Source organism: Aulonocara stuartgranti, assembly GCF_965226115.1.
Source record: "Aulonocara stuartgranti genome assembly, chromosome: 14".
In the NCBI taxonomy this organism is placed as follows: Eukaryota; Metazoa; Chordata; class Actinopteri; order Cichliformes; family Cichlidae; genus Aulonocara; species Aulonocara stuartgranti.
This window is the reverse complement of record NC_138950.1, coordinates 39466089-39491906: the sequence shown is the minus strand read 5'-3', so window position 1 is coordinate 39491906 and position 25818 is coordinate 39466089. Positions and strand designations below refer to the sequence as shown.

At 41.8% G+C, this 25818-nt stretch overlaps 1 long non-coding RNA gene across 3 annotated transcripts in view; it reads right to left on the bottom strand.

Moving 5' to 3' along the window:
• The window catches only part of LOC309688502, a 127220-nt gene that overhangs the window by 29413 nt on the left and 71989 nt on the right, over nucleotides 1-25818 (bottom strand). For all 3 annotated transcript variants that reach the window (XR_014271090.1, XR_014271091.1, XR_014271092.1), the window contains one exon: nucleotides 7779-7831. This is a non-coding gene — a long non-coding RNA (uncharacterized lncRNA). The remainder of the gene's footprint in view (nucleotides 1-7778; nucleotides 7832-25818) is intronic.

The window sequence follows — 25818 nt, the reverse complement described above, 5'->3', positions numbered from 1 at the left end:
TCATCTTTAGTAGGCTTGATTACTGTAACAGCATCTTTACAGGTCTACCTAAAAAATCAGTCAGACAACTACAGCTCATTCAGAACTCTGCTGCTCGAGTCCTCACTAAGACCAAAAAAGTGGACCACATCAGTCCAGCTCTGAGGTCTTTACACTGGCTTCCTGTCCGTCAGAGGATAGACTTTAAAGTTCTGATGCTGGCCTATAAAGCTCTGAATGGTTTAGGACCAAAATACATCAATGACCTCCTGACCCAGTATGAACCATCCAGATCCCTCAGGTCATCTGGATCCGGTCTTTTATCAGTTCCCAGAGTCAGAACCAGACACGGAGAAGCTGCATTCAGCTTTTATGCTCCTTATATCTGGAACAAACTCCCAGAAAGCCTCAGATCAGCTGAAACACTCAGTTTATTTAAATCCAGGTTGAAGACTCACCTGTTCTCAGCTGCATTTGAATAAAGCACCAAATCCACACTTTAAGCTTAAATTTCAAAACTTACATTTAACTACTGATTTTATCTACTGTTCTGATTTTATCTGTTTTGATTTTATATACTGTTGTTTGTTTGTTTGTTTGTTTGTTTGTTTGTTAATTAGTTAGTTAGTTTATTTGCTTGTTTTAATCAATTTTAAATCATGCTTTTTATTTGTTCTTGTTTCTAATGTCTCTGTAAAGCACTTTGAATCACCTTGTTGTTGAATTGTGCTATACAAATAAACTTGCCTTGCCTTGCCTTGCCTTGCCTACGCAAAAGCTGGAGGAACCAAGATGAGGTTGTCTATCCGCACATCCTCTGATGATGTTAGTAACTTCCTCATTTTCGTAATCTCTGTTTAACCTGACCACGTTCACTTGAATGCCACCAAAATACCTCTGAACTGAAACCTACTACAATCTAACAAAACCTTTCGGGTTAAAAGCAGATTCTTTTTTTCCAAACTGTCACATTGCTAGTTTGTATTTGTCCCTCTTCAGAGCAACAAAACAGTAGCACTGACTTTTTCCAACCTAATCAAACAGCCAAGCTGGTCCTTGTCAAAGGATCATCGATCCCAGACCCCGGCAGGACTACTGTTACAATACAATTCAGCAACATTTGAGTCATGTGTGAATGATCCTGATGCTGTTGGTTAGTATATTTGTAAATAAATAAATTAAAAAATAGATTATTCTAAAAATAAAAGTCAACTTTGGGCAAAGGAATAGAAACTCATCAGCCAAAGTCTTGGAAAGATGAGGATAAAGGGAATGATACCCCTGAATTCAATTCAATTCAATGTTATTTATATAGCGCCAAATCACAACAAAAGTTGCCTCAAGGCGCTTCATAGATACAGAGAAAAACCCAACAATCATATGACCCCCTATGAGCAAGCACTTTGGCGACAGTGGGAAGGAAAAACTCCCTTTTAACAGGAAGAAACCTCCAGCAGAACCAGGCTCAGGGAGGGGCGGGGCCATCTGCTGTGATTGGTTGGGATAAAAGACATGCTGTGAAAGAGAGACAGAGGTTAATAACAGATATGATTCAATGCAGAGAGGTCTGTTAACACATAGTGAGTGAGAAAGGTGACTGGAAAGGAAAAACTCAATGCATCATGGGAATCCCCGGCAGCCTACGTCTATTGCAGCATAACTAAGGGAGGATTCAGGGTCACCTGGTCCAGCCCTAACTATATGCTTTAGCAAAAAGGAAAGTTTGAAGCCTAATCTTAAAAGTAGAGATAGTGTCTGTCTCCTGAATCCAAACTGGAAGCTGGTTCCACAGAAGAGGGGCCTGGAAACTGAAGGCTCTGCCTCCCATTCTACTTTTAAATACTCTAGGAACAACAAGTAGGCCTGCAGAGCGAGAGCGAAGTGCTCTAATAGGGTGATATGGTACTACAAGGTCATTAAGATAAGATGGGGCCTGATTATTTAAGACCAATGAAGGGAAGCCAAAACAGGAGAAATATGCTCTCTCTTCCCTGTCAGCACTCTTGCTGCAGCATTTTGGATCAGCTGAAGGCTTTTCAGGGAGTTTTTAGGACTTCCTGATAATAATGAATTACAGTAGTCCAGCCTGGAAGTAATAAATGCATGAACTAGTTTTTCAGCGTCACTCTGAGACAGGATAAAATACAATACTTTTATATTGCATTTTTGTTTTTTACAGTGATGTTAGTTAAGTCTCATTAAGCCTAAAGAGAAGGATTTCCACCCGTGCATGGAAGGAGTCAAGTGTGGATCTTACTGTGGGGATACTGCTCTCTCATTGGATGACATCTCAGAGACTAAAACATACTTTGTATTAATATCGTCTTAAGTCCAGTTTTCCTCAGTTAGCCAGTGAGGAGCATATCTTACATAAGATGCTATAATCAATAAGAGTTGATTATCATGGACAGTGTTTATTGATGTCATACTGCAAGGGTGAAAGGAACGTTTCTGCATTCAGATTTCCAAGTAATACCAGAGTAGCTGAGCCCTGCTAGCCATGAGAATTATGATATTCCTGCATTCATGTTTCAGGTCAACACTATATACACCCTCTAATTAAACCTTAAATTCTATATTGACGATGTGGCACTTCCTGACTCGGCACTGAAAGTAGGCATTTGTAAAGACGTCACCTCAAAGTTGTTAAATGACAGTTTCACCATTCATGATGGATCATTATTCATCAATTGCTTCATAATGGGCAAAGTCTGTGAAGTGCCTCCTTCGGTGTATGCAAATCAGATCTGCTTTAATCACACTGTGATAAAGTAATGGCTTAGTGGAAGGCTCTCACTAAAGCCTTGCCAGTAGCTCAGTGCAGAGGGCCAAAGGATGTGCTGGGAGGCTGTCACTGCACCAAACAGGTGGCGTCTAAAAACAAGAGGAAACGAGGGGGAAAACAGACGGCCAATTATTTGACGCTGACCCAAAACATCCAATCAATTTGTAAAGAATTTTGTGGTGTTTTAAACCTTTTTTTTTTAAGGTTCATGGCTAATAAGGACCATTCTGAAATTATTGATGATGCTTTAATTTGTCTAGTAAAACGCTCTAAACCTTGACCTGCAATTTTCTGACCTCATGTGAGGCATGATAGCATAGTTCTGTGACTCCCCCAATATAATAAAACCATGCCAGCTTCAGGTGATCATCTTGTGCACATTAGACCTGTGGCTGCTATTAGTCTGCTGTTCTGACCACTTCCCTATCTTGTGCGATGTTAGGATCCAAATTTGAGGGTAACAATAATCAACTTCTCCGAGAACTGAACCGACTTTGATGTTGGGGTTAATCACCTGTGGCGAGAGCTGGATTTCCAGCTACGACCCAGTCGCGCAAAAGAGGTTTCAGTACAGAGTTTCCGAGCATAAACACAGCACATCAGGTCGGAGGGCGACAGCACAGCAGCACATAAAGTCCATACCAACACCATCTTCACTCACAAACCATATTGGCCCAGTATGGCCTAGGATGGTGACTGCATCTGCTGCGTATCGGGTGGAGGTAGAGGACTTGTCTCGGGTGCAATCTGGTGGTGCAATCTGGATGAATGGCCGATTATACCTGGACCCACCACACCAACAGCCTGGTAAGAGCGGCTGCACCTCCTCCGTGTCCTGAGGAGGAATAACTTGGACTAGAAGCTCCTGCTGACCTTCTACTGCTCCTCAGGGGAGAGCGTGCTCTCCTCCTGCTGTGGCCACTACTGAGAACAGGGCAGAGGGTAATTAACACCGCCCAAAAAACAATGGCTGCCATCTCCTGTCTCAGAAAAACCAAGGCCATCACAGGATACCCCTCGCACCCCACCCACCAACTGTTTGACCCGCTGCCCTCAGTCAGGTTCCACACCTCCAGACTCACTAACAGCCTCTTCCCCGGGTCATTCGGACTGTGGACAAACACTATCCCCCCAAACCCCACCCACCCCACCAAGCTGAGCTGCGGTCTAAGTAACCCTCATCACTCAGCTCACACACGGACTCAGACCAAGGCTTTTCTTTGCAGCCTGTTCTCGAATGCGTGCCGTTCTCTTCTTTTGTATATTTCTCCTGTTTACTTTTCATTCCTGCTGTCCACTATTTATATTTTATTCACACAGTTGGTGTGGAACGCTGACAATTGTATATGGACAATGACAATAAAGGGCTATTCTATTCTATTCTATTCTATTCTAAGCCCTCACAACAATCATGCTGGTTTTGTTCTACAATAATACTGACCAACAGAAGTTTGAAGCCTAATATCTGGGCATTAGCATATGTACATAGGTCACAAAGAACTTGTGCTGCGGGACTGAAAGTACTGACTTTACCTTACTGTACAACCAGATTAAGTTGAACTTCCCTCGGACAGCTTTAACCAAACTTACAGCCAAATGTTGATATTACAGAGTCTGTAGGCCTCACCACTGGCACTGATGCTGAGGTTGTATCTGCTTGTAATGATGCAGCTGAAAAATCAATGATGCAGTGAATCATGCTGATGGTACGGGCAATGACTGACTAACTCCTGTTGAGGTTTAAATTTATCATCTTAAATGTTAATATGCTGATCACATTGCTTTATATAAGAAAGGCCTAACTCTGAGTACACTCTGTGCCAAAAAGTGCTGATGGGAAACTGCATGCTTTTGCAGCTAGAAAGTGAAACCAACTAGGCTGTTTGATCGAAACTTAAAGTGTGGTGTGACGTAGACGTAAAATAAAGATCATTTTTTAAAGTAAAAAGACCACTTTTGAGCCGTGTCTTTCTTGGCCCTAAAGAATCCAAAAGAACCGGAATTTAACACTACACAACAAGGTTTCAAAATGTATTAGTAAGACAGGCAAACTTCAAGATGTCTAACTGTAAGCCAGCGATTACTTCCTGTGAATCTGCTGCAGCAAAAGCTGTATCACTTGGAGGGTATTTAAATAGACAGGATGAAGGAGTAATGTTGCCGAACACATCTCTGATAGAAAAGGGTCTATGTAAGAAACACTATGTAGGGGACACAATGTTGTCAGGTTTACGTCTTCACCAGCCGGACAGCATGTAGCTGGAAATAAAAATAGTTTTTGGCTTTTTCAAATTATTCCTGTATTTTCTGCCACCAATGTGTTTACAAGACTTTTAGGCACAGAAAAAAAAATTAAAAATCAGATTATTTAATTATTTAACTGCTACTATGAGTCCACACAGGTGTGATAGACCTCTGAGATGCTAGCTTTACCGGCACAGTAGACATTAGATTCATTTTCGTTAATTATGCTAAGAACTTCCATACAAAAGCTTTTATTAGCTGTTTATATGGTAACATATAATCCCGGTCTGACACCTGGTAGTTCGTGGTGCCCTCATCTATTTTTGTTTGTTAAAGGTGGTCAGCAAACAGGTTTCAGGTGCATGACTGCCACCTTCCAGCAGTAGTAATGTACTGCATTCTATTAGGTACTGACAAAAAATGAAGGAAAATATATATTTTACACAATAAATAGTAACATTTATGTAATAAAAAGAAAATCCCGCCTATCTAGATTTAAACTAGTCTGCATGACCTGATATCAGAATCAGAATCAGCAAAGACTCTGTCATCCGCGTTCATTTGACCAATCATCGGGCTTTTTAATTTACTTTTTGTCATCGTTTTTCTAAGCTGCTCAAAATAAATCAGATATTTTTCTGAAATTTAGATTCACTGTTTCACTTCTACCAGCCAACGTTTAAAACAGAAAACAACCATCTGTTTCACAGTTAAAAACTGTTAACATGAGTCTGCAATAATCAACAGCAGGTCTAGTTAGGTTACAGAAGCAAAACAACAGTGAGTTATGATTTCTTTAAAATAAAGTTCTTAAGAAAAATAATATTTTTATTTAAAATGATTTATAACATTATTAATCACACAACTAAAACATTTGGGTCACATGTTTACCTTTCTGTCTTACTTTTACTTTGTGCTGTGAAGCTTCAGTGATTATAAGTTAACCAATTCAAACATTTGAGTTGGTTTGTAACACATGACAGCAGTAAGCTTCAGCCCAAATGATGGCATAGAGTCTGTTTTGTATTGTGTGCTATAGTGACATGGGGATATGATATATTAATTATTCTTTCTGAGTTAGCTGGCTGCCGCTCCAGTCCTTTCTGGTTCGGGTGAAAGCGGAGGCTGAGGATAAATGCAGAGGCCAATAAAATGGACTGAACCATCTGCTGTGACCACGCAGGGGGGAACGGGGTTCTTCTCAAATTATGGTTCGCTATCATCTCTGTGGTTTTCACCTTTGGTGTACACATGGTTCATTCGCTTGCAGGTCAGTTCGCTGAGTTGTGTTTTGTTAAGTTGACCTCTTTTATGGGCTCACCTGGTTCTTAAAACAGCTTGTTTTTGTCATTTTTGTAATAATTTTGTCTTTTTGGGGGTATAAAAAAAACCCTTTTTGTTTTTGAAGATTACGGCTGTATGTTCTGTTAGTGCCCTTCATCACACATGAACACTTCTTTGCGTTCTCTCCATGAATCCTATTTGTTGAGGTAAAACGTTGTGCAGTATAGCACCTTTGGACACACCAGGTCACAGGGAATTGGTACACTTTGTTTGTATCTGTTACGCAGAGAGGCGCGGTAAGGGAAACATCAGACTTCACTCTATCTTAACTGAAGTAATTGGTTTACTGTCTCTTGCCAACATCGTGCACATACAGACAGCAACTTCTCAAAATGGCCCCCAATCCATTTCCTGCTCCCTTTAAATACTCTGAAGACCACGCCTTCTCAATACAGACTGGCCTATAAAAGAGCTGCAATGGCCACCACAGAGGTAACCTGCAAAACACTTTGTTACATGAATGCTTCCCAGCAGTATCATGGACTTTCTCTGCTTCTTGAGGGCAGATTAAATAAAAAGTTTGGAATATTTCACACCAATTGCAAATAAAGATGCCATTTTTTCAAACATCTCGGCTCATCAGTTACAATTTCGTAAGTCTACAAAACTCTGAATTCTCTGCAAAGAACAAAATGCAAAACGCTTCTGAAGGTTGCGACTCCGACAACGTTAAGAAAATAACTAAAGGTAAGCCTTTGCATTGCAGAGCTGGACTGGTTGATTTTCTCAGTGGCTCTTTTGTGAAAACAAGATGAACAAATACAAAAGAGCTCGGACCTTCTCGTGGTGTAATTTACAAATCTGTAATATTAGTAATATTAGCTGAGTGAATTCCAGTTTGATGTTGCTTTGCTGTAAAATCTGGACTCCATTTAAAAAAATAATTTACAAGGTAAATTTGGTAATGAGTAAAGCAATAACAGATAAAAACGTCCCAGCGACTACGCTTTTTCTTTTCATTGCACCCTGTTATTCTGTGTGATTCAGAGGAAAGCACAAACTCTGCTCGTTTCCCCAATTTTTGTCAAGTGTTACCAGGTGTTGGTTGAGACGTATTCTGGGTAGGACAACCGAATGTCTATGCTTAAAATTAGCCCTTTATTGTGCGTGTTTTTCATGTAGAATGAGTCAGAGCAAAGAAAAGACAGATTTAACTCTGTATACACCGTCCTCTAACTGCAAAGAGCTGAAAAGAAATGTGGGCAGTTTAGCCGAAGTGAGAAAACCATTGATTTTCACATGTTTGCATGAACCTGTATTCAAAATCTATGAATACTGCACTTCCAGGATTGAATGCCTACAAATCTGTGGATCACGTGCGAGCTGTCGGGAACGCCACAAGTGTCACGTCAAAAGAGAAAGGAGACTGAGATAAAAAGCCAAACAGATTTGCAGCCATTCAGTACAGTGAATGTGACTGGCTGACCTTTTGTGTGTCCTCTCACAGGCCTTCAGGAGCGAGTTCTTCCACGGACACTCCTGTGAACAGAAACAATGGCAGAAGCTGAGCACAAAAAATGTCATTTTCTCCCACTGCCATCTTTCACATCCCAATTCATTCTAATGTTAGAAACTAACTGTAGCAACTCATATCCATAATAAAGGAAAACCTGAGATTTTCTTAATGACAAAGACAAACGTAAGAAGTAGAACATCATTTCAGATGCGTGTGAAAGCCAAAGGAGATCCTTTGATTAAAATTCCTTTCTGATGTTTTGGAAGCACTTGACCTTCAATTGGTGTAGTGAGCTCCAGCACAACATTCACTTAGCTCACCGATGCCTCGATCAATTCTCGACAGGTTCAAAAGACTCCGAGTCAGCCTTTCATCAGAGTTCATTCAGCCGCCTCCCTTAATGACACCTTGAGAAATTCCTCAATAAAGCTGCAAACAGACTCTGCTCTTCTTTCTACAGCTGCTGCAGGCCACACAGTCAAGTGTATGATGAAGACTGCATTTCAGATTTATTATGGGGAGAATGAGAGAGGTCGATAATGTACGGCCGAGCTTTTATTCACAAATTAGAGAAGCTGGGTAAGCGGTGTACTAACCGTGTGTGCAATTAAAATGAGCTTTCCAGTGTTCTACAAATAAGTTGAGTTCCCAGTCGTCTACTGAAAGCATTAACGTCTCGGTCACACAGGCGTAGAGATGGGTTGCCATCAGATACTAGGGAAAAACGAGTATTTCCTAACCTGTTGCTAAGCCCCTGTAACACAGACTGGTAACCACTGATTACAGAGTGCTGAAACAAAAACTCCATGCACTTCCTTTGGTTGCTGGCAGATTGCAGCAATTGTCCACAGACTTGAAAGACGGTGAGCGGTCTGCAAACACTTGTAAGCTGCTTGCTAAGAAACTGTGATATTGTAGAGTGCAACGCAAACCAGAAACTGACTTCACCTTTAAAGTAAAAGTTGTGCCGTGTGCTAAAACCAGCTTGTTTCTAAAGGTGCCACTTTTACAAAGCAGATAATTTGGCAATTTCCACGCAAATTATAGGAAACACCTATAATCTGCTAATGACCAAAGCAATCAAAAGGAGGTCTTTGCAACCTACTTGGCCCAGCAGCCTTCACCAGCCAGTTGGGAAAAAGACATTTCTGTTGGTTGCCAGGGGTTAAACCACTGGTCTGTAGGCCAAAGTCACTGAGACCTACGACTCAACTAACAAGAAAAACATCAACGGGCAATGTCAAACGCAATGCCTGCTGCCTGGGTCTGCATACTGTTTCAGCTTGTTCAGGCAAATTTATTTAATAGTGTAAAATGTCATCAGCACTATGACCTGGCTTTGGGCGGCTTTGGCAGAGTGCCCGTGAACATCCGCACAGAAAGCATTTATTCTTCTGGGTTTTCCTCCGCATACATTAGTTGCACATCCATCCATTAGTGTTTCCCTTGATGGCTGCAGCAACACTTTCCTTGTCGACCAATAGAGGCTACTTCAAACTATAATGGCATGAAAATAAATCTTTCCACCGGGTCTGTTTAACGTTCACGAACATGAAACTTTCATGAACAAACGATTACATCAGGGAAGTGAAAACCAATATTGCTGACAGCTGCCCATCCATCAGTGGTTTTGGACTTTACAGACATGTTTTCTCGGGTCTTTTTGGGTCGCATTAGAGTTTCTGTTTTCAGTTGCATTGTGTAAATTAGCATTGGCGAGTGACCGCTCTACATCCAGAACTTGTTTGCAGCAAGCCTTGCTCTGAGGCTACTGTCGAGGGTTTCCAGGATGTTTGCTTGCCTTGGATTCTTGGCACAACTACAGAAAAGTGTGTAAGAGAAATCTTTGGGTTATATTTTGCACACTCGCTGTGACAATGATGTCCACATACCGTGTTTTTCCATTTGATTCTCTGTGAAAGTTGGCTGGCCTTTTCCTGACATGAATGATAAAAACTACTCGGTGCCTCGGTGAGGCAACAGAGAACTTTGCTGCGAACACCAGCTCTCCTTTTCCCCCATTAGACAACGTTTAGTTTGAATGTCACGCCACTCTTCGATTTGGGTTAAAGGCCAGAAATGAAGTTTTTTCTCACCTAACGTTGCTAAACTTGCTTCGGAGCTGCCCCTTGAAGTGACAGCACTAATAATAAGAGTGCCACAAAGCAGTGGCCATTATACATATTAAAGCAGATAGAATGAGGACAAGACGCAGTACAAATCCTGTATATTCAGGATCAAAACAGAAACAGTCTTTTTTTTTCCCATCACAGCTAAAAATAATGCTCAGTCCATTATTGAACCAAGTATAACAGGAAACAAACAGTCCTTTTAAGCCCCTGTAGAACCACTCGTCTATTTTATATTTCAAGAGAGCTAAATGAACTTTGCTGACTTTGTATTCTTTAAGAAAGCATCGAGTGGAGGTCAGCAGTGGCATGCTTTCTCTGTTCCCCTTTCCCTTTAAAGACAATGACCTGACCAGCAGGGCAGCTTGGCTGGAGATGAGAAAGTAGTTATTTCCAGCAGCCTCCTCATTTATTTGTGTACGTGTTTTAAGAGACCCAAAGCAGCAAGCCGAATGCCTGGGTACCATGCTGATAAAGCAAGAAGGGTACTTTGCACTTTACGCAGGGCCCCTCGGTGACTACAGAGGAAGTATGGGGCTGGGGGGCACTCGGACAGGGGGATAAGGGCTCTAAGCCAGACGGATACACTCGGGTGGATAACATGTCTTTAATGCTACTGATGGACTGCCCAACTGGCGCCCTGGATAGCTGGCAACACGCCCAGCGTTCTTCCACTGGCTGAGCTGCTGTATAGCTTGGATGACTGTTGGGAGACAGAAAGGGAAAGTCAGGGGTGACAGACAGGCAGACCGCAGACAGAGGCCAAAGGCAAAGACAGACTGCAGACGAGGGGAATCGATGACAAACCGGGTGGAGGCCACTGATTCGCACAGAGGTTATTGCTCGTATGTGAGTATTCAGCTCACACAAAAGTATATCTCGTGTCAGGTATGTTTTATATCGATGCAACGCAGCAGTCGGTGTGCCAATATACCTTTAGATATTTCTGTGTACAGGTGGGAGTTCAATCCAACCAAACCTCTGATGATGTGCGACAGAGCAGGCTGGCTGATAAAATATACAAAAGAGTCAAAATAAAAGTCAAAATCATCAGGATACTGTATCTACATGTAAAGGTGAAGTTTTTGATCAGCGACATGGTCTCTGATGCTTAGCCATTCCACATGACTTCATACCCTTCTAGCCACTGAACTGCCCAATGCAAAGCTCTGCCAACTGTCCTCAGTTGCTGCACAGCTGTAAGCCACTTTTCAATGCACCTTAGCATCAGAGAAGCTTGAACCCGTTCCTGGAAAGAAGGACATGTGGAATACCCTATTTACTGCTGCTACAATGGATACTAATGGTATTTTTACATGGAAGCATCTTCTACCGCCCAATCCACCCTTTTCCCCACCCAACTTTATCACAGCAGCAAACAAACTCCATGCTCCTGATTTCCATTAAAGATCCTGCACAAAATCAGCCTGTTAGAAGAGGCTAAAGGAAGCTACACGATCACTCAGCTGCCAGGGCTCGCACTTAATGTGCTCAGTCGGCCTTGAGCTGCAGTCTGAAATAACAAATCGGAGACAAATTGGAGGGAAAATATAGGTTTCAGGGCTTTGAATGCCATGTATCAATTGCCTCGGCTCGAGTGAAACAAGAACCAGTAAGGCTTACTGCGACAATGTCAAACATTTCAGCTTTCAGCAAAAATATGAGTTTGTTATGGTGCAACACTTATCTTAGTGCAGACTGGTCTCTGCTTCTGCTTAACAGCCAGCATCACAGTACTACTGACAGTACTGACGTACTACTGGACAGAGTGAACAGCTGAAGTAAATCAGCATATCATGACGCACACTCCATTTTTATATAGCATGGGGAATTTTTTCATGATTAACTACCCATTCCTTAATTTTCCCTAAACCACTTATTTATAGAGAAACTGACCTTAAAATGATCACCGAGCAATTTGAATGCATGTAGATATTTAACACATTTCACAATCTGATCATTTTCACTGTCAAAAGGCTTCTGCTGCATTCAAAGGTCTGAATTTGTTCCATTTTTGTGTATTTACATATTGCCAATATTAAGCACATATTTTTTCTGCTGCTGTGAAAAGCCGGGAGTTCACTGTTCTCGACGGCTCTAGTGACCCTTGACCTCCCGGCTAGCTATCGAGCGGGTGGGTAACAGACGTCTCTGAAAACGTCGGCGCGCTTTTACAAATATGTGGTGTCTTAATAATCCGAGCAGATATTTGAAGTTCACACAGCTACACCCTCGCCTGAAAATATCTTAAAAGTTTATTTTGTGACCCAGAAAGATTAATAAGAGTAACATTAAAACCAAGTAGCTGCCGCCAGTGTTGGAAACTGAGCTGGGCAGCGCTATGAATTCTGGGATAGGTTGGGCCACGAAGGATACACCCGACCCATCCTTCAAATCTGGGGAAATGAAGGACGCATTTGTGGGCCACATTTGGAGGAGTCTTCGAAATTGGACAGTCCTCGTGACGTAATCGGCCTACAAATGCAGCCTCCAAAGGATGCGGCCTCTGAATTTGGACACAGCTTCGATACCGGACACAGCTTCTTCTTTGGTGTTTAACGGCAGCTGGCATCCTTGTACATGCAGTGCTGCCATCTTCTGTTTCAGTCCGTTATTACATTCTTAAATCCTGCTACTTATTCCTACGTCTTTTGGGATCTTACAAAGCTTCAAACGACGCGTCGACTATTAAATTAGTCGTTGATGATTTTGATAGTCGACGTAATCGTGACAGTCCTATTATACATACGTAGCTTTTTATGTCTACTTCAGTACTTGTGCGTGGTGAAAGCTAGTAGCTACTACTAAAGCCACTGGATGTAACTTCTACAAATGATTAGTAAGACTGAAAACCTGATGCCAAAGAATACTACAACCTTTAAAAAAGTTCCTTTGAATTTTGAGGTCTAAGTGTTCTACTAGTCTACAATAACCATGCACAGTGACTTGAGGGTGTAGATACTGTCTGCTCAGCAGTCTTTAGCTTCCCTGACGAATTTGATGTTATTTTCCTCTTATAGAAAAACCGCTGCACGCCGTGTCTTTAACATATTCTGGTTTCAGCTTCCACAACGATGAGCCACAGGCCAGAAGGTTCAAAGACCCTTAGACAGCCTATTTCACATTAGTTTAGTGCAGCGTAAGTGCTGTTGGTGGTATTTTATAGTGGGTTTTTTTCATTTAAGCACTGATTAGTTATTATGGTGAAATATATTTCAGGTGAGATTGAAGTAATGACAGGAAGAGATTCTTAGTTTGTGGTTTTGGCGCTTCCCTTCATGGGCGGGACCACACTCCAATAACTCCCGTCTCTCCAGAATGTAAACAGGGCATGTTTAGGAATGAATCCGATGATACCTGCTGCTCCACATGCCAACACGCAGCTTCCATTGAAATTATTTGCTTATGACCGTCCAGTCGGCAGGAAACTTTATTTAAATTGGGAAGAATAAATATACTACATATAGTCAGCTCTAACAGGACGGACTGTTTATAGTTGGAGGGCTCTTAAGGAAGTCAAGCTGTGTTTAGATTAGAAGACGTTTCGACTGCACAGTTATTTAATAAATAAACAACAGCGGTTCAGGGTCTTAAATTCTGTTTTGTGTTTGCTTCAACATCCTTTAAGTGGTCTGGTTAAGCATTTACCATATATTATAATAAAGTCCCATCCCAGTATAGATCAGGCACGTGTTTGTATTTGTGTCAAACTGCAGTTTCATCTTAGGTAAAGCAGTGCAGTTCTTTTTTATTTTTTACTAAAAAACAAACCACAAACAAGAGTCATGTTAAAATGATGATATCTTTATAATTTTATAAGATATTTCAATATTTCATTTGTGTGCATCTGGAGAAAAACTGAATGTGATGAAACAGTGGTCAGATGGCTAACGGTGAGGGAATCTTGCAATGTTAAGACAACAGCACAGCACATATTGAAAAGGTGTTAGTGACAGTGTAGGAAAACAGATGCATCACACGGTTTAAAATATGCTAAATATTAACTTAAAGTTTGCAATTACTTTGTGGAAAAGATATGCATATAAGCTCCAGTCACAGGTGGAGTACTCGTGAACACCACCAAATGCTAGACTGTACTGTCTGGTTGGGGAAGTCACTGCCCCTTGCTAATTCCCTCTCTGATACTGTAAGCAACTTAGGTGTTTTCCTGGACAGTTCTTTTAAGCTTGATAAACAAGTGTCCTCCGTAGAAAAATCTAGTTTTTACCAACTAAGTCAAATCTCTAAGGCTAAGCCTTACATACCGCGCAAGGATCTTGAAAAACGTATCCATGCCTTTGTTACTCCTAGATTACACTACTGCAACCCCCGTTACTTCAGCCTCCAATCTGTCCTTCTTCATAGACTGCAGCTCGTGCAAAAGGCTGCGGCACGCCTCTTAACGTGAACTGGAAGGTTTGATTCTATCACTCCACTTCTTGCCAACTTACATTGGCTTCCCATCAAACACCGTATTGTTTTTAACATTTTATTGCTTACTTTTAAAATCATAAACAATATTGTGCCTAGCTACCTTATTGCACTCCTCAGCCTGTATACCCCTAGGAGAACGCTAAAATCACCTCTTGGTGCAACCTAAACACACTGTATACTGGAAGGATCCCAGCTGGCTCTGCACTGCCATGTTTTCATCAGTATAGCATATGCTAACTGCAGGCAGCAGAGTGACAGCCCACTAGCAGATTGCAATGCTTACTATTTATTGGAAGACTCACATGGGCTTAATGGAATAAATGGGGCCGGGACCTATTGTTGCCATTGTTACTGCCGGGGTTACGGCATGTAGCCGGGACCAGTGTCTGCTGGTCGGTCGGTGCAGCTGAGAGGCAGTCCCAGAGCCACGGGAGTGGCCCAGCCCAGATGGTCGTCCTATACAGCCCGGAGACTCAATACCTTTCCTTCCCCCTCCCTCACAGACCAGATGGAGACCATTACAGTGGCCTGAAAGGCCTCAGAGAGAAGGACTGAGTGAAAGTGCGAGGAAGAGGTGGGGTCGGTGGCGATGGGGTGTCTCGGCTTTCCAAAAATCTCTAATTACCGCAATTGTTGAAATCTTTTCAGCCTGCTTTTTTCTTGCTTTTCTGATACAAAATGCTCCTTCCCAACATGCACTGCAAGCCCTCCTGAGAATTCCTATAAAAGGCCAGACTGACTCACATAAGACAGAGAGAAATAGGAGAAACTAGAAAAGGAAAGCAGAGGAGAAAAAAGCACATTAAAGATATGCAAATCTGACTGTCTGGGGTGAGGAGTATTAACCAGCGTTAGTAGGATAGCTGCCTCTATTTTTAGTGTGTGTGTGTGTGTGTGTGTGTGTGTGTGTGTGTGTGTGTGTGTGTGTGTGCTGAGGTGTGTGATGACTTCCTTAAGCCTGGGCTTTCATGTTCGAGTAAGACAGTCTGGGCGTCGAGATATGTCGGCAGAAATATTCTGCCTAATTGAGACGCTTCACAAATGAAGCTGTCAAACGGAGGCTTCAAACAGAATACACAGCAGCAGTTAAAAGAGAATTTCTAGGACAGCAGCGTGAAAGAGTGTCTCTTTCTCTCTACAGAAGTACAGTGCATTAAATGATTACAGGTTGGCTTCGGGACAATCAGAGTTGCCAAAGATTTTTTAAAAAGCCTTTGATGGGAGTCAAAAATAGCAGCAATGCCAATCATATCTTCAGAAAGTCAAAATAAATAAGTCAACGGGAGGGACACGTCCGTCTCATTTAGTTTGTACCGCCGTCTGAAATTACCCAAGGCCGACGCAAAGCCACCCGACTCAGACATGTAGCGTACTCACGTGTCTGCACATACGGACAATATGGTTCCAAAACTGCTCCCCTCTCCGCCCACTCTCCTCCCCATACAAAGGATCCTCGCTAGTTCAATCAATGGCGGGCAGCAAGCTGCCTTTGGGCACAACAATCACCAGCAGTTTGAGAGCTTACTGCAGGAAGAGTCTTAGAACAATTCAAATTAACAGAACATAATTTAACCAGTGAAAAAATTCCAATCTATCCCAGCTGTCATTGGTCCCGAGGCTGGCTACCCTGAACAGGATACCGCTCCATCACAGGACTTGTGCACTTACTAGCTTTACTGTATTACTTCAACATTCTCAGTATACTGTCACTCGACATAAAGCCTGACTGGTTTAAAACTGATGTCAATACTGATTTTTCATGATGTAAAAGTCCAATATTCGTATATTAACTTTGTTTTTTCAGATACACGACACATAAACATACGTCCCATTTGCTATCATTAGCCTACATTAGCTAACATTTGCTACAGGTACGTGTTGTTATTAATTCACTTTTGTTTTTACTTTATAATTTTTTTACTTTATAATCTGTACAACCCTGTTTGGATCAGCTGGTCGTTGTGTTTATCACAGTTGCAGAGTGTCCTCTGGTCGACACACTAAGCAACATTAATAATAATAATAATAATAATAATAACATTGATGAAGGTGTTTCTCCAGTCTCTTCTTTACAGCTTAATTTTCATTTATCAGCTGTTATAAATGCCAACACTGACGTTTAAATCAGTTAGTCTCTAATTCCTCATAGGAATCAGTGGCATCACTTATTTTATACGTCTACACGGACCCACAAACATCCATATAAAGAATTTTATAAATGAAGAATTAAGTATGCAATAAAATATAAAACATTCTTTTACAATTATATTAATTAATTCTATTTAGTGATATCTACTTATTAAGACATTAACAAAGTAATTTATTATTACTCAATACACTATTAGTCTATAAATAAACAGTTCAACTTGAAAAACTTCATAAAAACTTTATTTAAAAGAAATTCAACTACAAAATTAAAAATCACATCTTCGAAATACTTTTTTAAAATTGCAATTTAAAAAGAGAAATAAGTAAATGGATCCAAAAATCGCATCAGGAATACAAATTTGGTTTTCTGGAATTTAAACTGCAGATTCCATACTTCCTTTCTGTGACTCTTGTAGTCCTCGGAGAAAAATGAGAATTTGCCACAGATTGCTTTTTCACTGGTTAGAGACCCAGGATGGCCCCGGGATTGATCTACGCTGCTGTTTGCTCCATTAACTTCGCCCTGCTACGGAGTTTAAAAGTGTTTGTGCTGAACTGAACAATTTGCCTTAAATCCTTCAAGTGTGCACTAGTGGAGTCATCCTAACCACCTGCAGAGGGTAAAGTGCTAACTTGGCTAATGCTGCCATCACTGCATGGTGGCTGCTGAAAACACTCGTGTAGGTAAAGTTACTTTATGATCCTTCAGAGTTTAAAAGAATTGATGCAGAGTGATCGTCGAGACTAGAGACGACACTACGCATTTATTTTAACTAACATCTGAGTTCCTGTAATACCGACGGCAATAACATCAGGTTACTATGACAGCCTGTATCATGGTAACAAGCTCTATGACCTCACTACTGAAGCACACACCATTTGACTCAAGAGAGTCCAATACACACTCAGTGCATAAATGTTTATACACTGTGGTTTGAACAACTTCATACTGGGAATATGACATATATGTTACAGAAATATACCTCCTGCACAGGTGATTCCATCAGTCACTTAAACTGGCACCAGTAAGCACATATACATGTAGGCAGAATGAATAACTTGGGCTTCATTTTCGATATCTGCAGGTCGTTTAGGCAATGACTAAGTATACTCTGGTTCATGTCATCCTGCCATACGTCCAATTAATGTCGTTATCAAAGCTGAAATGTGCCATTTGGTGCAAGAGCACATTTCTCCACAACTCTTCAGGTAAATGGACTGGTTCTTATATAGCGCTTTTCTACTCTTCTGAGCACTCAAAGCGCTTTACACAACTTGTGCATTCACCCATTCACACCAGCACATTTTTCTAGGTGCTTTCTAAGTAACATTGACACACAGTCATACTCTGATGGATGCATCGGAGAGCACTTTGGGGATAGTATCTTGCCTAAGGATATTTGACATGCAGACTAGGGGAAGCCAGGAATCGAACCACCAACTTTCTGATCAGTAGATGACCTGCTCTACCGCCTGAGCTACAGCCACAAGTGAAGAATGCCAAGCTAGGATGACTGAGGTTACTCCATCAAGGAAGTCGCACACGCTGCTGAAATCCATTCTTTTCTATTGATTGTGCTGTGCAAGCAAGGCGCAAGTGTGTTGGCGAGGAGCACTTACACAACTGGGTTGAACTTTGACTCCTGCATGGTGTGACATACATTCGTGCAATTCATTTTAAAGAGGGTCGAGGTGCAGGCAAGAAGCTGTGTGCATGCATGCATATGCCCACAGTGTTTTATGCAAAAATGGCAACCACAGCGAGGAAGAATAAATTTAATAGGAATCTAATAATGACGCTTAAATACATTGATGGCAAAACAAGCTATAATTAAGTTTTGTCAGTAAGCACAGTGACAGCAAGCTTTCCAACACGTGACATCCCAAACTGTAACCTTTTCCTGACTGCCACTGCCGATATTTTGGTTTGCAGACCTTATTCCACCAGCACTGATCAAATTCAGAACTTGTGTTGTTTTAAAGTGGAAACAGACTTTGTGTGATATGTTTGCTTCAGCTTTTTTTCAGATGTTGCATTAGGAGCGTTTAGTGGCACATATTAGAGGTGGACGGGTCTAATGAAGATGAATTTGTTTAGAGGAAGATGCAGTGGAACAACAATTTTAGTTTTCCTGCAAACTTTGAAAGAGTTTTATTGCACTTAAGCACTGTCTCATTTTGTTGCCCTGCTTGCCACTTTTTGCAGAACTGCAGACCAATTTCAAAAGAAGCCTTGTGCTTGGCGCTACTGTGATGGAGGTGCACAGCGCATGGAAAGTGGATCAGTAAAACAATATGCAAGTGTCTGCTCTGAAACTTTCATCATGAACTCTAATGCTTGTGTTTGTCAGTGGAGTCATTGTTTGGACAAGAGGAGCCGAGCCCTGAGAACAGCAGGCTACTGAGGGCCTGCCGCAGAGTGTGATACCAATGGCTGCGGATAGCATATGGCAATGGAACTAGATACAACCCAAACAAACACAGCACAGAGGGATGGGCATGCACAGACGATGGAATTACATAGGCTGCGTATTCCAGGCGAGTGCGTGGTTTTGAGTGTACGGATGTGCAGCTCAGCATATGTGCTCTTCAGCTCCAGGTGTCGGTATTTTAGAAACGCTGAAAAGATGTCGCTGTCGGGTTCGGCACGCAGGGAAGCGTTCCAGCAGCTGTTCTAGCGAGGACAAATTCCAATACAGTGTCACCTCCACGGAGCAAACAGTGTATGTGGGAGGGGACAGGTAAAATATTAATGACAGCTCTTTTAGTAGACGAATGGGCCCGTGGCTGGTGACACTTCTTGGCATCACATTCCTAATGCGCACTCAGTAAAGGTGTGGAGATGTAATAATGGACGAGCAGTGCAGTCATTTTTATTCATCTGTTGCAACAGCGTGAAAATGAGACATCTGTGAGTCACGGCAGATGGCACAGCAGTACAGTTTAACCAAGCAGCTAGCATAGCTTAATACACACAAACACAGGGTGACATCACATGAAACCAGGATTTTACAACACCCCTGATTAAACTGCTGTGATTGGTCAGTTACAATGATGATGTCGCAGGAACCCAAACATACCAATTTCACATACTGGGAGTCTTGTTGGCGATACCACCAACTCACACCAGTGGTGGAGTTTGCATGGTTTTCCAAAAAGCAAGCACATAGATGCTCCACACATAGAAGAGTTTTTTCTTATTTCGGGAAGTAGGCAGATTTTCATGCCAATGGCATAAAAAACTGAAAAAATGACAACAGCACTGCTGCTTGAACTGGATCGTATCCAACTAAACTGATGCCAGGAGCTAAATCAAGTCCAAGCAAAATATGGAATCTAATTACTGGTGGCTTCTTTCTGTTGTTCGAGAGACGGTCTGTATTTTTATCTTCCTGCGACCCTTTCTTCATGCGTCTCTGAATATCGGCGTATAAACAGAAAGAAAAAAACAAGTGCAGCTGTGCTAAGGAGCTGTCAGGAGAAGGATTAGCATTAGCAGAAGTCTACTAGGTGGTAGCCAGAGGAAAGGAAGGCGAGCCGGGTCTGACGAAAGGCAGGAGGCCCAAAGTCAGGCCTGGGGCGAAAGCTGCGCTCCACGGGGATGTAAAAACACTGGAGTGAAGCTCAGGCTTTGCTTAATAAACACTGAGCAAGAAAAGGCACACATGTGTTCAGCACACACGAAAATACATGCAGAGCACAGTGTTTGGAGGAGACGCTGCAGCCACGGGCCCGATGTACAAAAGAATCCTTTGTTCTATTACAGCAACACACACACACGCACACAGAGCACACGCACAAAACACACGAGCGCTTCACGTACACCAGACATTGCAGAACGCTGCAGGTCGAAGGCCGTTGGGGACTGGAAGTCAGAAAGTTGCATCCATCTCAGACTGTGTGCTGCCTCGCTGGAGCTCCATTGCACATACATCTTCTTTTTTGTGTTCGTGTGTGCGCTGTGGGATAAAAACTGCCTGCTGTGTACGCACTGGTTTACAACACGCTCTTGCAGGAGGTGCATACACTCGAACCCGTCAGTTCAGGTCAAGGTAATGTATCTAAAAGATGTCAGTGTGACATCACCTACTGGTTTTGGACGCAGCATTTTAACAACTAACTTACCCAAGTTATCCGAGCCTGACATCCAGAATCTTTGCTTCAGTTTTGGTGAGTGAACCCTGCTATTCTGTTACTCTCTTATTCAGTACTTAGTAGTAAGGTTATGGGCTGGCTGTACCACACAGCAGGCCCTATTAGTTTTAATGTAACTCAATGAAAAATCATCTGCGGCACACCAAAAGCAAACACGGTGGGGAGGGTCGCTTCACTGAGTGCAAATAGTGGAGCTAAAGTCTAAGCAGCTACATGTGCCAACATTATGGAGATACAACTTCCCCGACTGCAGCTTCTGTTTGGATCAATGACTACAAAATAGGAAAAAAACATCATCAGTCATACGGGTGGTGTAAAGGGGGAAACTGTCCATGGAGACTGCGGGTTTTAGCATTTCCAGGTTTGCCTCAGTTTTCAGCTCCTGCTTCTTGGTCAAATCAAATTCAGCACCTACAAAGGATGAGGTGAAAACAGTGATAACGATGTGGTAGGTGAAAAGGTTTGTTGCCTTTACAGCTACTGCAACTGCTGCTCCATCATTTAAAATGACTTCAGAACCAACTAAACTAAATTCTTTGGAAGTTTCTGAACATCACAGTACCACCCACAGGTCAGGTGTTTGCTAGCACACTTATTTAAGCAAGATCACTATCAAGGCAGCATCCATGGGTCACTGAATGCTAATATGTTGGTCAGTTTACTTCCCAACACAGGAAGTGGATGCTGTGTAGTAAGCTTCAAGCTGGTTTCACCTATCTCTTAAACAACCACGCAAACAAAGCTGCTCAGTACTCACTCACTTAGCTAATTGTCTCCATCAGGACTATTGTGGGTGTGCTAAAGCTACAGTTAATCATGAGCAACAAATACGTTTTGTCCCAAACAATCAGTACGAGTAGCATACTCCCTCCACCTGACACCAAAGTCAGGTGACACAGAGGCTGTAACAGCATGTGTGAGCAACAAAAAGACTCAAACGGTTGACCCACATGCGCTCCATTGGTGAGGGATCTTTGTTGTAGGTCAAAGTTCAAAATGATGCTGGGCAATATGGCAAAGAATCTTATCACAGTAATGTTATGCACAGCAGGACATACCAAAATTTATCCCAATATAAAATAAATCAGTATTTCTGTCAAGCTTAAAGGTTCCTATCTGGGGCCCCTCAGTTACTGTTAATACTGGGATTATCCTGGGATTATCCTGGGAAGTTTTTATATTTAAGAAAACTTCCAACTTTTACCTACATGTGAATTGACACACGTGAAATTTGACTTTTCAAAAGCTTAATTCTGAGTTTGTACGTTCAGTGCGTAGTCACAAACGTCTGATGGGGAGATTCCTACGGTGCATTCCCGAATAAGTCAAAAGTCAGAAATTCTAATTTTGCAGTTGGAACAAGATTTCCAGTCGGATGATGCAAACAGTGCAGAATGTAGGTGGAGCAGCAGCACGTGTTAATGTTTGGGTTTCTACATATTGGTATGAGAAATGTGAGCAGGATAAAAATGTTAACAGTGTGACCATGAACATGTCAGGTTTGTTTATTTTTGTACTGAGGATCTATTCAAAATCTTTTTGCTTGTGCGATTGTTTCCCAACAACTTTAAACTGTTTTTTTCAATATAAAAAGAGAAGAAAGAAAGAAATAGTGTGCGGGTAGTTTCTATTAACAGAGATCGTATTTCTTTGGAACTGATCAAAGAATTTCGACTCTGTTCTTCTCTAACACTTGACACTTCTGCCTAGTAAGAATTAAGATTTGACTTTTGTCATATATACCCATGTTACACTGTTCCAAAAAATAGTAATGTCAAAGTATCTTACTGTATATTTTACAGTTTTGTACTGTCTTTCTAGAATATCATTAAATTTACATAAGTAGACTGTGCTTTTACATGTCAAAGGTAAAATAACATAACATCACTGTAAATATAGTAAAACACAATTTACTTGTTTTTTAAATATATTTTTTGTACATGTGCATATTTAGATGTTAAAATACATTCAGAAATGTATCATGATTTCACAAATATCTGTCCGTTATTTGAAAGATTGAACTGTTGAATTCAAATGTAATACTATGGAAAAGTATATAACATGATCCCTATAAGCTTGTGTTACATCACATAAGTATTATTATCATTGCTATTTCGGGCGATCGTGGCTCAAGAGTTGGCAGTTCGCTTTGTGATCAGAAGGTTGCCGGTTTGAGCCCCGGCTTGGACACTCTCGGTCGTTGTGTCCGTGGTCAAGACTCTTCACCTACCGCCTACTGGTGATGGCCAGAGGGGCCGATGGTGCGATATGGCAGCCTCACCTCTGTCAGTCTGTCCCTTCTAACAGAAGCAAATAATATTTAAACCAACAATAACCTCATATTTTCTCCCTTAGGACTAAAAAGTAAGCTTGACAGAAATAGTTTGCTTTACATTGTGATGTACACTACCAGCCAAAGGTTTGGACACAACTTCTCATTTAAGGGGTTTTCTTTATATTTACTACTTTCTACAGTGTAGATACAAACTGAAGACATCAAATATATGAAGATATATGGAGTTATGTATTAATGGTGTTGGGACCATCAGGTTGGTGCACAGCTGACAGCCTCGTTTGGCAACTGTTAGAGTTCATATTATAGCAAACAGCTGAATAAAGGGAAACAACAGCCCATCATTACTTTAAGAACTGAAGGTCAGTCAGTCAGAAAATTGCTAAAACGTTGAATGTGTCCCCAAGTGCAGTCGCATCAAGCACTGCGATGAAACTGGCTCACATGAGGACGCCCAGGAAAGGAAGTGCGAGAGTCCCTCTGCTGCTGAGGATACGTTCATCCGAGTCACCAGCCTCAGAAATCGTTAACAGCAGCTCAGATCAGAGCCCAGATAGATGCTGCACAGAGCTCCAGCAGCAGACACATCTCTGCGTGTTCAGAGCAGACTGTGTGAATCAGGCCTTTACGGTCAAACAGCTGCTGAGAAACCACGACTGAGGAAAAGCAACAAGAAGAGATGTTTGGACTAAGAAACACAAGGAGTGGACATTAGACCATCTGTGCTTTGGTCTGATGGGTCCAGATCTGAGATTTTTGGCTCCACCTGCCGTGTCTTTGTGCAGAAAAGGTGAACGATGGTCTCTACATGCATGGTTCCCACCGTGAAGCATGGAGGAGGAGGCGTGATGGTGTGGGGGGGCTTTGCTGGTTTCACAGTTGGTGATTTATTCCAAACTGAAGGCACACTGAACCAGCATGGCCACCACAGCATCCTGCAGCCACATGCCATCCCATCATTTATTTTCCAACAGCACAAGGACCCCAAACACACCTCCAGGCTGTGTGAGGCCTCTGTGACCAAGAAGGAGAGTGATGGAGGCCTGGCCTCCACAGCCACCTGACCTGAACCCAGTGGAGCTGGTTTGGGATGAGATGGAGCGCAGAGTGAAGGCAAAAGGACCAACAAACGCTCAGCATCTCTGAACTCCTTCAAGACTGTTGGAAACCATTTCAGGAGACGACCTCATGAAGCTCATGGAGAGAAGGCCAAGAGTGAGCGAAGCAGGAGTCAAAGCAGAAGAATGTAAAATATCAAACATGTTTTGAGTTGTTTCACACTTTTGTGTTTACTACATACTTCCACGTGTGTTCATTCATAGTTTTGATGCCTTCAGTGAGAATCTACAATGCAAAGAGTCATGAAATCAAGAAAAACCATTAAATGAGAAGCTGTGTCCAAACCTTTGACTGGTGCACGTCAATACCAACCAATATGAAAAAAGCTTTCATTTTTTTGTCTATTGCCCAGCTCTACCCTCCACAAAAGTCTGAGAGGGAATTTCAGAGGTATAAAACTAAACAACATTCACTGACACTTTGGACCTTCATGCACATTTTACAAAACTCAAAGCAATGTAATAAAGAGATACAGACAGGAAAAACAGAAATCATCATTAAAAGAAACGATTGTTGGAACTCTGTGACCTTTAGAAACTTTTAACAAATACATGATAAGATTAATTTGGCAGTCTGCCATGAAAGCAGTGTTGTTGACTTGTGATCCTCTGACCTTTCCTTTTACATTTCTGTAAAAACAGGAGAACAATTGGTGTCCAGCACAAAGATAACATTTCTGCTGTACACAACATTCAAAATGAAACTTCTAATGAACCTTTTAGCCTTTGGAGGCCATTTACTGCTTTACTCATTCCATCAAAACATTGCATTGAGCATAAACAGAGCACACTATAGATTTGTCACGCATGCCGAGATAGAAACGCTGCACTTTTCTTCATTCATACTGGAAGCAATCGGCGGACCCAACACATATTTGACGTAAAGCGTAAACACGTTCTATGTGAACAGATGGAGAAGTGAAACTGAAGAAGAGGCAGCACTGGGTGAAAGCCCAGACTTAATTTAATAGATGAGATGAAACGACAACGACTCAATGAGCGCTTTTGCTTTTCTGCTTTTCTGGATCAAGAGACAAACTATCCATATCCAGTAAATATTTTTATCATAGGTTCATACACTCATTGGAGTCTAAAAACATGTTTGTTGCAAATGAAATAGGAAAACTTTAACCATGTTAACCCTCTACAGCAGCGGTCCCCAACCCCCGGGCCTCGGACCGGTACCGGTCCGTGAGTCGTTTGCAGTGTTGGGAAGGTTACTTTTAAAATGTATTCCATTACAGATTACAGATTACATGCCCCAAAATCTATTCTGTAACGTATTCCGTTACGTTACTCAATGACAGTAACGTATTCTGAATACTTTGGATTACTTAATATATTATCATGCTTTTTACAACAACGTGAATGTACTATTGCTGTGTGATTTATTACTATTACTGAAGGTCCACGGCTCCGAACTGTAGTAAAGGGACCTCTGACTAATACGGCGGGGTCCCTGTCGGCTCGTAGCTGAAAAATAGCTTTACTTTGTTGTGTGGGTCAACTTTGCTAGCAGAGACAGAGAGAGGCGTTGAAAGGCTGCTCCAACGGAACTTATTGTTTCGGAGGAAAACACGAACACAGCGTACAGTCGAGTCTTAATAGCTTACTTACAACTGGGCTCGTCAGGCACTCTTCTTGGCTGCAGTGGTTATTATTATATTTACATGCTTCCAGCTCCCGTTGTTGCTCAATGACAACTCGTACCTTTCCACTCCCCTTTTTCTCCC